Source organism: Hirundo rustica, chromosome 6 (genome assembly GCF_015227805.2).
Source record: "Hirundo rustica isolate bHirRus1 chromosome 6, bHirRus1.pri.v3, whole genome shotgun sequence".
Taxonomy (NCBI): Eukaryota; Metazoa; Chordata; class Aves; order Passeriformes; family Hirundinidae; genus Hirundo; species Hirundo rustica.
In genome coordinates, this window is record NC_053455.1 from 20,125,200 (window position 1) to 20,141,230 (window position 16,031).

Here is a 16,031-nt window from a genome sequence, read left to right on the forward strand (position 1 = left end):
TTATCACACACTGGATACCAGTGATTTACCCCAGCCACAAGTTAGAAACAATGCTGGACCAGTTATTAAATAAGTTTGCTTAATTGCAGTGGATGCAGCTGGGTAGAATCTGAAATCAACAAATTCAAACCAGTCATGTTTCATCATGTTTGAGACAACCAGAAAGCTTTGAAAATGAGAACTGGAAACATCTCTCACCCTTATCTCATTTAACCCTTCAGGGATTTATTATTTTTCATTACTAGTTAAGAAAACATCCAGGGATTTTGAGATAAAACATGTGACAACTGTTTTATGTTTTTACCAAAATAGAACCTTCAGCTGAGGCCTGGCTGTTCTGGTGTTCCTAGGGTGTTTACAGTTAAACAAATATACCTTATTTCTTCTGGTTTTTGTATTAAGCTGTACTGGAGTGGATCCCAGATGCAGTCCTAGTTCTTATTACAGAAGCAGTTCAACTGTTGGAGCGTTGCTGCAATCTCAACAGATCTTCTTTTAACTAAATCACATTTTGCTAAAGAATCATCCAGGAAGGAATATAGTCTTGCTTTTGAGGCATCAAGGAACAGAGAATCTACCACTGCTCTTGCTTAAGTTTTCTTACGCCTCAGATCTTTTGTTTATATGTTATTTGATTCGATTTTTTTCCCCCCAGCTTTAGTTTATAATTTTTGACAAATAATGTTTTTCTCCACTACATTAAAGAACTATTTACTACCAGGTATTTTCTTCTCAGGAAGGCACTTACCTGCTGCAATCGAGTCACTCCTTTAGAAAAACCTCTTAAGGCCCACAGTATAACATTTTTCTCTAGCACTTCAATTATGTTTTCAATGCTGTCCTTAAAATGTAGACACTTTGTCTAGACTCAATATTCTAGTACTGGCTCTCACTACACTGTGTACAGAGTAAATCTCTCTTTAATCCTACTTGTTACTCCTTCCTAAATTTCTGGGGATGAAGCATTTTTGCTGTTTGGTTTTATTTTCCCTGTAGGACGGTTCTGGTAGTCTCATGTCACATTGCTTTTCAGATCTAAACCCATGTCTTTTCCTGTGTCACTATTTTCCTGGAAACAGAGCCTGATTCTGTAATTGCTGCATGTATTCAGTTTTCTAGACAGAAGTCTCTGATTTTTTTAGGTTGAACTATTACCTCTTAAATGTTTAAATTTGAAATTGACAAGGATTTAGTATCTCCTGCTAGAAGATTGCAAAAAAATGCAAGTGGCTTCCATCTAGTACTGATCTTCCCACATCCCCACAGGAGATCATCTGTAGATGTAGGCTACAGATGGGATAGCAAAAAATAGTGTCCTATTATCCCTTTAACCTTGGAGTGAAAGCAAGGCAGAAGCAGAATTTCCTTTAATCCATAGGAATTAACTTCTCTCAACTGATTTCACAGCCCAAGAAATCAAAAAGAAAGAAGCAGGGAAAACAGGAACTGTGTTTCTTCTTGTGTCTCTCATTACCTCAAAACATTTTCTCATGAAGATTCTTCTCTATCAGAATGCTTCTGAATTAGTGGAGGGTTCAAAAATTTATTTCAGTATCTCACACTTCGCATGTTTTCCTCAAAAGCTGAATCTGTATCCCATTTGCCCTCTCCTTTTGAGGGACCAGAAATCTGGATCTGTATTTTGCACTCAGTAGCAAAGAAAGGCTGCCTGTGACAGAAAAAAATGAAATATGAATTAGACAGACAATAACCGAAGGACATAAATTTACCCTCATCCCTTTAGAATGAGAATGTGTATATCTTCTATCAGTCATGGGACTCTGCAACTCAAAGGTGATCCTTAATGGTACTGGCTTGATCTTGAGATAATTTTGTATGAAAATTTTAATGCTTTTGAAAAAGGTCTCAATTAACAGTAGAGATTTTGTAACTCCTTCTACTGTAATAATTGTAAAAAAAAAATAAAAATGTAGAAACAAAAAAATAGTCTTTCGGTTTGCCAACTGCTTATCAAGGAGGAATTTTCAATATGATTTTGCTTTCAAAAGAGAGAAAATAAAACTGGCTGTTGTTTGGTAACTCCATTGTATAAAATGTGGGGTCCTGGTCTTAAGATTCATCATTCATCTTCAAGTCTTAATGGTAAGTCAGAAAGACCCCTTCAGTCTGGCATGCTACATGCAACCCTGGAAATTGATGCTGGTATACTCCCCTAAGAGTCAGGTCCTCTTCTTTTCTGAATAGAACCTTCCATAGTAAACATAGAAACTTCCAAAGTTTTTATTCTGAATTATCTACCATTATAGAATAACATAGGGAATATTTTAATTTGCTTTGTGGAGACCTATCATATATGTTGGTATTTTGGCAGTTTAATGTAGAACTATTGAAGGACTGAATTTGGAAAATATGGATGCAAGATTCAATTTCCTAGACTAACTTGAAAGGGTTTGAAGATTAAATTAAAGATACTTCCATAAAGTCACAAGGGATGGAAATCCAGGAGATCTTAGTCTGGTTTGATGTGGAATTGCTTGTTCAAACATTTATCTTTACTATTGCTAGAGAAAATAGCTCTGTCCCTAAGTAAAAGAGGTTTTCTTCAGTGATTTTGATTACTCTGTCTTGGCATCTCACTTTAAAATAAAAGCGTGTGGGCTTGGTTTACACCGGTCAATTCCCATTTCAGGTGCAAACAATTTCAGCTGATAAAATGGCCACTGTATTTCTGGAGAGAAAATATTTAGCTTCTGCTCTGCTGTAGTGCACATGATCAATGGTCTTGAAAATCTGGCAGGGAATTCCGTGAAAATGAGCACCCAAAACGGAACCATAAAATTTTAGTGCCCTTGTTTGTAACTCATCTTAAGTTTACCTGTGCCTTTCATTCTCCAACTACAAAACAATGTACTCAGATTGTCCATGACCTACACTCAGCTTGGCTAACTTATTATTAGAGGAAATAAGTTATTTTAATCTGAGATCCCAGAGAAATGTACTGACACCAAAACATTATTAGCCTGCCTCCTTGGGGAAACAGATGGTCATTTTCCTTTGAAGTTATACATGTTGTTTGCTATGTGTAATGGCACAGAAATTCAATGCATGCTCTACAAAACCTGGCAAATAACTGTGGAAGGACCACATTTCTAGACATCCTCCAGGCTGAACTTCATGATACTACACATAAATATCACAATGGAAAGGAGCTTATTGCCCACCTAACTATCAAATATATTTTGAACACTTGAGTTAGTTAGTACCTGTTCCAGTTTCTAGTCTACATCAGCTCCACTTAATCCAATCTTGGGCTATCTGTCTTCTTCAGAAGGTGTTCTGTGCTCTAATGACTATATAGAAAACTAAGGCTGCAATATATATCACAGAATGGATCAGGCTGGAAAGGACCAGAGTGGGTCATCTGGTCCAATCTCCCTGCTCAAGCCGCATCATCCTAGAGCACATGGCACAGGATTTTATCCAGAGGGCTTGTTTAGCTCCAGCGAGGAAGACTCCACAATCTCTGTAGGCAATCTGTTCCAGTGATGGGTCACCCACGCAATGGGCCGCAAGGAAGGGCACACTGCTGGCTCACAGACAGCTTATTGTTAAACAGCAACCCCAGAGCTGTTTCCCAGCAAGCTGGCCCCCAGCCTGTACCTGTGCGTGGGGTTTTTCTTCCCCAGGTGCAGGACCCTGCATTTGCCTTTGTTGAATTTCAGACAGTTCTTCTTTGCTCATTGCTTCAACCTGTAGAGGTCCTTCTGAAAGGCTGCACTGCACTCTGGGGTATCAGCCACTCCTCCCTCAAAGCAAAGCTGTGGTTTGCCTCATTCAAGTCATTGATGAACAAGTTAAACAGGACAGGGCTCAGTATTGAACCTTGGGGGACACCACTAGTGACAGGCCACTAACTACCCTGTGTCACTGATTCAGACTCTCAAATAAGAAAATTAATCTGAGAAAATCTCAATTTCTCCTCCATGCCCTGATCATCCAAATTTTTTGAAGTCCTCAAATCCTGCAGTGGGATTTTACATTGTTTTTTCAGGTTTGGGACTCAGCCCACAATCAATCCATAATAATTTTTAATGTCTTTTTCTAATATGCCTTCTTGTCTTCAGAGCCTGGCAAGTCCTGAAGAGACAGATCCCTGGCTTAGCCAGTAGGAGAAATTCACCTCATTATACCTTCACAGTAAAGTCTTAAAGACTTTTACTGATTTGAATAAAGCTATTTTCAATCCTGCCATCAAGGGACACTGCAAAACAGAAAGAATTTCTCTCAAAATGCTTTGTGGGGATATGTGCACATGTGCCTGCTTGTAAAGCTCTCTCAGCCCTGAGGAGGGGGAGGCAAACAGGAACTAAGCATTGATACCAGACAGCATAAAAAACATACATCAGATTTCAGGCAGATTGTATTTTCCTGTCTTGTTAAATCTCTGTTGGGGGAGAGAATGGAGATTTGTGCCTGAATTGTTTGCTTTCCTCCTTGTCATTACCCATATAAGAGTTTAAACTCTTCCCTTCTTAATCTGAGGTGACTTACAGAGGTTTCCTATCAAACACAGACACTATACAGCACTATATTAGATTATACACTTTGTCAGAAAATTGGCACTTTATATACTAAATGACAGCCTGTGCTCTGCAACCATGTTATCATTCTTGCTCTAAGATCTTGTCAGAGCCTATAAATTAAGTGGGATTTGGCCCTGGAGTTACATGAAAGGGAAGGCTGTAGGAAACAAGAGGATGCTGCCTCAACTCACAGGACTTATTTAAAGAAAAATTCTCTTCCATCTGACCCAGGGCTATCATCTCACCACAGGCTGCCTGTTTTAACCTATACATTACAGAATGAGCAGCAGCATTAGGATACCACCTCATGCTATTCCCTGATAACTTTATCTTGGGTGTCTCCATCTACATGGACTGCATCTCCTGTTGTGCTACTATGCTACCCAAATTAAAAGAGATGCTCTCCAAGTATGCACCAGGTCTGAAACAACAGCCTTGACTGCAGCTCAGCTCCACAAGGCAGTAGGTTACTCCTTTGAGAAGCTGGGACACTGTTGCTCAGAAACAGGGCTCAAATTATGCAGAAAAAGGAGAATACAGTGAGCCAGATCAACACTCTATCACATCCCCATGTATATTTTTACCCCAGAGAGGAGAACTGAGGAATCCTGGCACTGCGGCCCCTCGCTAGCCACTCCTAAGGAAGTGGAGAAAGCCCTTTGACACTGTCTGTAACTAGAAAGACTCAATCAGAAAAGGGACAAAAGAACAATGCTCTGATGCAATGTTCTTGGGACCTATAACTACTTTCATTTAGCAGTGAATATCTCACAGTAGTTGGGATAACTACTGAATATGATTTGGTCTGGCAGCCTCCCCAGAAGGAGAACTAAATGCTGTCTTCACACCTGCAAGTATGTTTACTTTAGGGTCAGGTAGCTGAACCATCTACAGAGTTCTTTGCTATTCTTAAAAAAGGACACATCCAATTTCAACGTAATTATTAGGCTTGCATGGTGCATTGGTTTCAGGGAGATAAGGTGCATGCAAACCACATGAATGATCACTGAAAACCCCAGTAGTGCTGTGCTCCTGAGTTGTTCAAGGACTCGAAGTATCAGTAGCTTTGCTGCAGAATGCAAGTGAGGCTATATTTGTGTGCAAAATAAAGGCAAAAGACACACAAATAAGTTATTAGGAGCACACAAGTCCTTCTTCAGGTCTGAAACAGAAGCAACAAGATTTTGAGCAAGCAAAGGAAGATTTTTTTTTTTTTTTTTTTTTTTCAAGTCTAAATGAAGTCAGTTTGGGTAAAAAACACCTTGTAGACAAGAGGCAGCGGGCTATCAGAACTCTCTGGTTTGGGGCTGTACACCCTGGGTTCAAGCCCAGCACACAGGGCAGTGCCAGCAGGCGGCTGCCCTTCGCCAAGGCAGAGCTGCTCCTCTCCTGGAATCCCCTGTCAGCGTGGATTCACGGGGCAGAACAGAGGTAAAGATGGCACAGAGTCCTCCTGCTCCGGGCCTCCTTGAATTCAGAGCCTTCCTGCCGCTGCCAGCCCGAAGGGAAAGCCGCAGCAGCGCAGCTGCCCTGCAAACGCATAGTGACAGTGCTCTCTGGCGGCGGCTGCAGCCCGCGCCCAGCGCCGCAGCCCGCACACAGCCGAGGATGCGCTCGACGCCCAGCCACTCTTCTCGGCGTCAGTACCAGCTGATGAAGTCTAGGAGCATAATCAAGTGTATAGGCAAGCATAGATATGCCTTTTAAAACCTATGGGAGACTTGGGCAGATAAAACTTCAATTAAAAATCTCGGCGTAGGAACAGAGCATATTTTTTAAAGCTTTGTAAAAAACAAGCTTTTCTGCTCTGTCATACTGGCACCTTGTTTGTTTGTTTGTTTTACTTGGAAATGGATGCCACAAGCTGAAAAGAAATGCTTTCCCACCTCTAAGTTAATGTCCATATACCAGTCTCACTAGCATGAAAATTCTTGGTACAGCATAATACAGAACAGGGACTCCCATAATGCCTGTAATCTGCAGATCTCCAGACACTTTATAAAGCCCTCTGATGAGGTTTAGAGTATCACAGTAAAGGAAATATTCATATATTTCCTTTCTATATTTTCCCATATATACTGGGACAGCTGCAGAGAGGCCAAGAGGTTTTTAAGTTGAAATATAGCAAGGAAGAGTTTTGTTTCTGCCTCCTACGGAAATTACAGACTTGCAGATACCAGAAGCCACGTGCCAGACTCAGATTTCCTCCTAACTAACAGTGTCATCAACTACAGGTCACAAAGGGTTTAGCAACACAAGATCACAGAATGGGGATCTTGTGTTGGAAGGGAAGGGATCTCTAGAGGTCATTTGGTTCAACCCCACTGCTGCTCAGGCAGGGCCACTTAGAGCTGGTTGCCCCAGGACTGTGCATTCTCATGTCAATGCTTCATCACCATACTGTAAAAAAGTATTTCCTGATGTTCAGATGGAACTTCCTCCTGTGTTTCAGTTTGTGCCCATTGCCTCTTGTCCTGTCAGGCATGTCCTTCCATGTTGTAATGTACACCGCCATTCCGCTTTTCATGGCACACAATGTGCCTTTTCTACATCCAAACCCATCTGTACTGGCCATTTGGATGCTTTAACCTAACACCCTACTGCTGCGTGCAGAAGCACTTGACCAACAGCCTGCTAGAGGGAGTACCTATCCTTCACACAGGGCTAGTATGTTTTATTTTGTTTATACAGGAGTCAGGCAAGCAAGAAGACTTTTCAACAACTTGGTGAAATGTTGTTGTGAAAGCTTTCTTTGCCAGTGGGATGGTTTCTAATACATTAATAATCGTAGCTATGTATTTTCAGTTCTTAGCGCTTGCTCTGGCACCTCTGCCAGGGTTTTGCTGGCAGACCTGAGCTTGCACTGACAATGTACTGAATCAAGCAAAGGCAAGGGGGCCAGAAGCAGAGGCTGCACATATATATGCTCAACACTACCTGAGAAAACAGAGTGCTGGCAAAGGAATGTGATGACATGGTATTGCTGCTTTGGAGGGCAGGCAGGCAGCACCTGTCACAAGACTTCAGTCTATACAGAATATAGAATTAGACATTTTAAAAGTAAAAAAGAAAAATCTGCTAGAACACAACCAACTGACAATTCTTGAATTCAGTCATGTACATTTTACACCAGAGAAACTCAGCTGAAGCCACAAGACAAGAAATAGGCATCACTTGAATGCGCAAGCCTGTAACTCAATGCGGACCTTACCTATGAGGGTGAGACTGAAACAAGGTGTTTGGAGAGCTAAAATAATAAGAATAATAACCTAAATATACAGAGTCAGTTCAGACTTAAGCTACCACATGGCACCTGAGTCCCACTGGCTGTTCAGATACAGGCTCAAAGCAAATGAGGAGACTTCAACTTATCTCACAGTCAAAAAGATTGACATTATACCAAAAATTTTGTGCTTCTTGTAGGCTAAAAGAGTGCATAACCCTAACCTCAGCATACATGTGATTTTTTTTTTTTCCTCACCAGGTGAGTAATATTCCCACTGAACTCCCTGAAGTGGATCTAATTAAGCCAGGCAAGCTGTTTTACATTAGCTGGATGTACTTTTTCACTCTCCACAAAATACACATATTTCTTCAAGCATTTGTGTGGTTTGCTTTGAATACCCAACATTAAAAATTAAACATTTCACACTGATTTCTTTTAAATAAGTCATTGAAAAAAAAAAAAAAATAAATCCACAGCCAGTGCATGAACAGTCAGAGAAAACAAGAACAGAAGAAAATTGTGTTAAAAGATATCTGTCAGAAACTCTTCACTTGTTTTTACACTGATCTCTCCAGAATCAACCTGGCAGAGCTTGGACAAGGATCTTGATCCCCAGAAGTAGAGATCAGCAACACTTCATGCTGTAAGATCCACAGCGGGTTTTACTGTTGCTATGGTTATTAAAATCTTCTTTTCAACAGGAGAGAAATAAATTCTCCAGGTCTCTGCAACACATAATAACACAGCCATCTCACTGTCAGGCTCTCCACATGTGGGTGGGCTTCAACAGCATCACCCTAAATCTAAACATCAAATAGAGGATATTTAAATATTTGAGATGGAAGGATGGATGGATGGATGGATGGATGGATGGATGGATGGATGGATGGATGGATGGATCTAATGGGTTCCTTTCAACTCAGTTTATTCTGTATCAAGGTGTCTTCACTTCAGCATGCCATGTTCAGAGGGCTGTCCTGTGCAGTGTTTTCATCCCCATAGATTTAGGCTCAACTCCCAAATGAGGGATGCATTTAATGGTTTCAACCAGACTCCAAAATACCCCATCACTGTTAGGGTCATACTCTCTGCTTTCCTGTTCCTATTCAGCAATTTTCTGCTTATTCATCTGAGGTCACATTAGTTTTCAGCAGCAGCATCACACTGAGAGCTCTTGTTCAGTCAATTATCCATCCTGACTTCTAACTCCTTTCAGGGTCACTGTTTCTCTGCAAGCAAGCTCTGCATGTGTAGCCTATTGTCCTTGTTCCCAAACACACAACCTTGCCCTTATGCTGGTTAAATAAGACCCCCTTTCCAAATTAACTAGATTGATCTGTCAAACTGATCCAACTTTACCACTGTTTACTCCTACTAATGCTGTGTCCTCTGCCCATTTTACAGGCACTGATTTCCTCACTTCTAAACCATAAATAAAACCTCTGAATTGTATTAGACTGAAAAAGATTCCCATGGAACCCTGCTGGAAATACCCTCTGTGGATGATGATTCCTCATTTACAATTCCTTTTTTTTAAATCCATCAGACAATTACAGTCTATTTATTATGTGCTACATTAATTTTGCATAGTTCTAATTTTTTAATTGGAATGTCATGTGGCATGAAGTCAAATGCTTTTGAGAAGTGCAGGTAGATGTCAACACAGCTCCTCTTATCAGCCTATCTTGTCAAAAAATAAAGCTGTGTTTGCTTAAGCAGATCTGTTCTCCATAAAGTGAGATGTGCAACAGTTGTTGTATAAGACTGTGGATTGAAAGAATTCTGTACTCTTAATGAGCAATGAGGAACTGTAGAAACACAGTTTTAAATGGGAAACAGACCAGTTGCATTTTCTTACTGCCAAGCCCAAAGGTTTCCAAATCACAGTTCACTGAATTTTTCTGTAATACATACTATGTTAAAACTCAAAGTGAATGTGGATAAAAGACTCATTAGGGATCTCTCAGCACTTCAAGTCACAAATACTTACCTACTCTACAGTATAAGGAGATGAGATGGACTGAACAGTACATTTTCTAACTCCCTCTTCATTCTTTTTAACTAATTCCTGTCTATCACCTCTAAGGAGACCTTGTGGAAGAATCCACCTCAGCTGTTATCTCTGTGTAGAGAACATGTCCTATAAGGCAATAGAAAATATCTTGTCTGGATGACATTTGATGAGAAATCTAGAAGATAGTTTCAGCTTAAAGGTGTAATCAACAAGGGAGAGAAAATATAATGTAATTATAAGATAACTAAGATACCTTAGATAACTAAGATAATGGGTTAACATAAGGGCAGAGATCACTCATCAAATACTGTCATGGGCAAATTAGCCTAGAATTGAGGATGATAATTGAATCTATTACTAACAAAATCAGAGCAGAATAATGAGAAGTAAAATAAGACCATAAAACCACCTTCTCCACACCCATCCCTCCTTCGCACCTTTACCTACTCACCCAGTGGCACAAAGAGACAGGGAATGGGGGTTATGGTCAGTTCATCACATGTTGTTCCTGTTGCTGCTCAGGGAAAGGAGCTCTTCCCCTCCTCCACCATGGGGTTTCTCCCACAGGAAACACTTCTCCATGAACTTCTCCAACCTGAATTAACTATTAACTCCATTAATTATTGCAACATGGTTCACTCTTCCATGTGGTGCAGTCCTTCAGGGACAGACTGGTCGATCAGGAAACCTGCTCCAGCGTGGGCTCCTCTCTCCACGTGTCTGCAGTCCCTGCCAGGAGCCTGTCCCAGCACAGACCTCCCATGGGTTCACAGCCTCCTCTCAGGCATCCATCTGCTCTGGCATCAGTCTCTGCCATGGGCTGCAAGCGGATCTCTGCATCTCCACCATCCTCTATATGCTGCAGGGGCACAGCTGCTTCACCATGGTCTTCACTACAGACTGCAAGGGAATCCCAGCTCCGGTGCCTGGAACACCTCCTCCCCCTCCTGTACTGACCTTGGTGTCTGCAGAGGTGTTCCTCCCACCTATTCTCACTCTGTTCTTCTCTAGACACAATTACAACCATGCAATCACTTTTTTTTTTTTTTTTTCTTTTCTTCTTCTTCTTAAATATGTTAACACAGAGGCATTACCACCGTTTCTAATTGGCCCAACCTTGGCCAGCAGCACATCTGTCTTGGAATCTGCTGGCATTGGCTGCACTGGACGTGGAGGAAGAAGCTTCAGCAACTTCTCACAGAACCCATCCCTGTAGCTCCTATGCTACCAAAATCTGGCCACACAAATCCAATACATCCTTAATTTGATATTGGCTTCTTATAGAGAAAAGTAAAGCACAACTGAGTAGAAATGGAGAAGAAAACAAATTAATCATAACATTTATAATGTTATAAAGCATTATAAGCAAAGTTGGGACCATCTCTCAGCTAATCCGTCCATACCTGATTATGGTTTCAGACGTCCTGAAGCCCTTTAGATAACAATGTTCTTCTATTGTGTAGACATTTGGCAATTATCACTATAGCTGTTTGCTTAAAAAAAGAAAAATATTGAAGTAGATAAATAAGGCCTAGGATAACAAAATATATCATCCACCCATTATCCCTTCAATGTATGCATCCTGCTGGCACAGTTCAGAGTTCATTTACATGACAGATGCTTCTACTTCAGCCTAAAGCAAGGCTGGTGCTCATGCCGTTTCCTGTCAGGAGTTGCTGGACCTCAATTATTTATTTGAGATAAATGATGCAATAAAAACACACTTTGCAGTCCAAAAGCCACCTTCATCAACTGTAGAATGCCTGACTTACTGTTTCATTCCCACCCCCCCACAAGACATTTGCCAGAGTAAAATAAATTATTCTGGTACCAAAGCAATACAACATCCACTTATTTTGCTTCTTATAAACAGCCTAGCTGCCTCAACCATCACAGCTGCTTTCTTATTCCCTCCAAACCATCCTGGCAAAAGGTAACATGAGAAAGAAGAGGAGGGTAACTTGTAAAGCCTCTGGGCAATGCACCAGCTAAAACTGGTTAGGCCTTATTGAACTGGCCCAGGTTACACTCATTGCTCTGCTCTGCTGACTGGGGAACAATCTAAGGAGGAGAGAGGAAAGGGGTTAAAAAAAAGTCTAATAACAGTGACAACTTCTTTACCTTCTTACTTTATCCAGCTTGCTGATTAAGTGAATAAGGCCTCACAGGGCTGGCTAAATTCAGAAAGAAATTAAAATCACCAGAAATCAGTTAGTTCTGTCACAGAGCATTACTCAGTGAGATCAAAAGCTGTATAACAAATTAAATTCAAGTCTGTGCGCAGTTTCTCAGTTTATGCATATAGGAAATGCATAGGAAAATACCCCATGGGGTGTGGCAAAGATTAATCTATTAATGTGTTGTATTTGAAAACCTAAAGTGCTATTAAGTGCTAGACTGATTATTTTAATCAACACTGTTTTCACACCATCTGCAGTTCTATGGCTACAAATGTAATTGTGAAATTATATTCCAGGTATACAGAATCTCTCTCCACTTCTCAATTCATGTTTCATCATTAGCTCAGCATCCAAATGCTTAAGATGAAATCAGATTCAACTGCAGGATGAAACATGAAAGAAATGCAGTACTGTCACATTTCTTCTCCTGAAGGGCCCAGACGGGTATTGTCAGATAGTCAATTGAACATGAGACAGTTCTGATGTACATAGTCTTGATATTCTTGTGTAGGAGCCACAATGAGGGGGGTGAAAAATGCAGGCTTTCTAATTTTCATTTTCCTCAGCAATACATTAACTGGAAAAAGCAAAGTTTAGATAGATGACTCTCAGCTCTGAAACAACAAAAAGTCACATACTTCCTATTTTCTATTTACAGGTAAACAATTTAAAAATAAAGAGGATGAAATGTTTTATAAATTACACTCACTAAATACCTTTTGTAACCTTAAGAGAAAAGCAGGCAATAGATTAATCAAAAGAGAGAAGGTTTAGCAAGAAATCTGACCGTGCTTGCTAAAGAAACAACACTGAAGTGCTAAGGAATTGCATCCTGAATTTTGTCTGGTGTTGCTCTGCACTGATAAATAGCTTTGGATCATGCTTCTATATGTTACAGCTGTGGTAAAGATGAGCTCTTAATCTTGATACTAGAGGGTTATGCTATTTTTTATAAAGCAATCTACAGATGAAAAGCCAACACCTCCACCCCATTTTTTTTCCCTTTGTTTTTGTTGTTAATACAGTTACTTAATACTGTGGAATCCAATATCGACTTCATTCCTGACTCAAAATGACACCTGCCATGGACAGTATGGCACCTGCATCAACTCTTTTCATACAGCCCAGTCTGCAAAGCCAGTGCAGCTACACGGGAGAGGACAAATTAACAACCAAACTATTATGAAACCAGCAGTTACAGAGAAAGTAAAGCACTTACAGAGTTACAAAAAACATAGCTACCCCATGTCAGTGTGAGCAAATAAGGGGAACTAGGGTGCCAAAGAGATTTAAGTTTTTTCCCTTCTCTTCCCCTCCCTTCTCTCTTTTCTTCTGCAGTAAGATGTGTTCAAAGTTTCTAGAGTTTGAGTCCTTTATATCAAAAGGGCTGGAGATTTCTAGCAAAAAATGCAAAAAGGTTAATTTGTTACTGAATTTACATCTGCAAATCTTCACAGGAAGCAATCTGCGCAACCCCTTTGAATTAAACATACTACAGTCAAAAGCCTTTGGCACCAGCTGGGGATTAATGTCCAGCTGGAAAGATGATGGCTTGAAGAAAGTTCAGCTACCATTAAGCCCATGTTCTAATGCCAGGTTTATTGCCATTATAGGCCTTTTTAAAAGCACAGAAGAAAATAAATATTACAGAGCAAGTAGTTTCTTGTATTGAGCCAATATCCCTCCTAAGGGTTTCTACAGTTTTGAAAAGTTATGCTTTTACTCTTGACACATTTTTCCAAAGGTCTTTAGGAAGCAATGCCTGGACTGCCTCATACTTGATATGTCTTCCAGAAATGCTGGAGGAAGGACCCCAGAAATGAGCCAGCGCTTCTTTTGGCTGAGACAGACCACTGTGGGTTATTGCCAATAGGTAATGGTTGGAAAAGCACCACTTCTGAGCCCACTTTCTCATATCCAAATGCACTATCACAGTCTAGAAAGTCTGTTTCTTGTTTGGAATGGTTTCTGGGAACACCTGTGGGTCTATATGAAATTTAGTGATGTTATAAATGCTGAAAGGCCAAGTTTTGTAAATGGCCCAATCTTGGCTATATGAACAAGGACTGGATGACCAAATGGAAAATATTTAGTGATGTTAAATTGCAAAAGAGATGATCAAAATGTTACATCATCTTTCTGTTGGCATAAGTGTAAGATAATTATTACTTTTTTTAGATCAACACAAATGAGGAAAATTTAAATTCACATATATTCAGGCTATTAATTTGTAACTCTTCATGGGACCCTTTTTATCTGTCACCATTCCATACTCTTGCATGTTGCAGAAAGTAGTAGGGAACAACAAAATGTGCAAGCACAGAATCTGAGGAAGAACAGTAGAAGTCAGTGGTACATAAACAGAACCCCTGCTGTGAAAGGTTCTCTTGCTGAAACAACACTTTGCCTTTAAAATTAAGCAATCCACTCTTACTAAACAAGTATCTCACTATGCTGTGTTCCCTGTTACTCACTCTTGAATTAATTATTACAGCCTCCGGCCTTGCTGCTCCACTGTAACCTTTCTGAACCCATATCTGAACAAAACCATGATTAAATTAGAGGATTCCAGTGGTATTTCCACATACCATTGAATCCCAGTCAAGAAATTTGACCTCATATACCATAAAACAAGGAAGGCAATTATATTGATTTAAAATTATAATTCAAACAAACAAACAATGAAAGCAAAAAAACCAAAAACAAACAAACAAACAAAACAGTGAGTGATAAAAACCAGTATTTGTATATCAGTCCAAAATGTTCAGCCTTCCTACATGCAATCTTTTCCTCAAACTCCTTATTGTCCTTTTTCTTATGTTACATGTAGTCTTCCAAGCTTAGAGAAGTTAGAAGAAAGTGTGCCTCATTCATGGGTTATATAGCAGGACCTGCAACAAAGCAAGAATTAATATATGCTTCTCTCTTTTGAACAGTTAAAGCCATATCAGAATGAGAATACTTTATCTAGGGACAGCCTTGTTATCCATGTTAAAATGAACCTAATCAACCTAATCAAATAATTGAAGATAACGTAGGCCTTTGATGTGGGAGAAAAAAGATTTGACGTGCAGCCTCATCTGCTTTTGGGTCTTCTGGCAGTCACAGTTATTTGAAGCATCTCAGCTGTTGGCTGCTACAAAATTCCACAACACCACTCACATAAGGAATAACTTGGTTTAATTCAGAAATGAGCTAATTCTAAAGCTTCCACTAGCAATTTCCCACCACTTCCTCACCCATATATAGTCACACTCCTTTCAACATCTACTGGAGACCAGACAAGGGCAGAAAAAGAAAGTATTCTAGAGAGCCTTTGAGCTTTTCACACTTTTTTTTTTTCTTTTTTTTTTTTTTTTTTTTTTTTTTTTTTTTTTTTTTTTTTAATACTGTGAAGTTTGAAGTGGGTGGGGATAGGAGATGAATCATCGGGGATTTATTCTGTTCTACAGGAATCAGAGTAAAAGATTCATCTAACATGAATTCAAACTAAAGCACAATTTAAGTTTCTAGAGAAAATCGACAAGTTTCACACTTTTTTAATAGGCCCTTCATTGGACATGTTAGCTGGAGTATTTTTCTATGTTATTAATCTGTTTCAGTCCTTCTCACTTTGATTTACGGATATGAAGAAAAATGGGTACCTCATTAATCAGCTTCAGTCCAGTAACCAGTAAGGCAGAAATTTCACTGACTAGATTTTAATGTGTTGGCTGGAGTAAAACAGCAGATGTAAAAATAAGCAAAACTGAAAACCATCTGATGTATAACTCCTCCAATACAGGCAACTAAGTAGTCTTAATCATGACTAATTACTATAAACATTTCAGCCTTGTTTTATTCTACATAACAACTCCTGTAAAATTTTTATCTTTTGAAAACAATAGGGATTTCACACTCAGTCAAGGTATGTTTATGTTAACAAGTGATAGGCAGAAATTCTGTACTGGTGACACAAAAAAAGGAAAGGAAAAATCAGGGAAGTTCTACTCCTAATTTGGCCTCTGTCACCTAATGAAATATGAAAATATTACTGGTAGGATACAAGTGAAACAATATAGGTACCA

The 16,031-nt window shown here is 39.7% G+C and overlaps 1 long non-coding RNA gene across 2 annotated transcripts; it reads right to left on the minus strand.

Annotated features, from left to right (window-relative positions):
• Window positions 1-4,853: 4,853 nt before the first annotated feature.
• LOC120754804 (uncharacterized) lies at window positions 4,854-11,753 on the minus strand. 2 transcript variants are annotated; one of them, XR_009208019.1, is made up of 4 exons: window positions 11,616-11,753; window positions 11,188-11,277; window positions 10,236-11,085; window positions 4,854-6,264 (listed from the first exon to the last, which is right to left on the minus strand). It is a non-coding gene; the product is annotated as an uncharacterized LOC120754804 (long non-coding RNA). The 2 variants fall into 2 exon arrangements; XR_005701573.1 differs by having other exon boundaries at window positions 4,854-8,495.
• Between the last annotated feature and the right edge of the window lie 4,278 nt (window positions 11,754-16,031).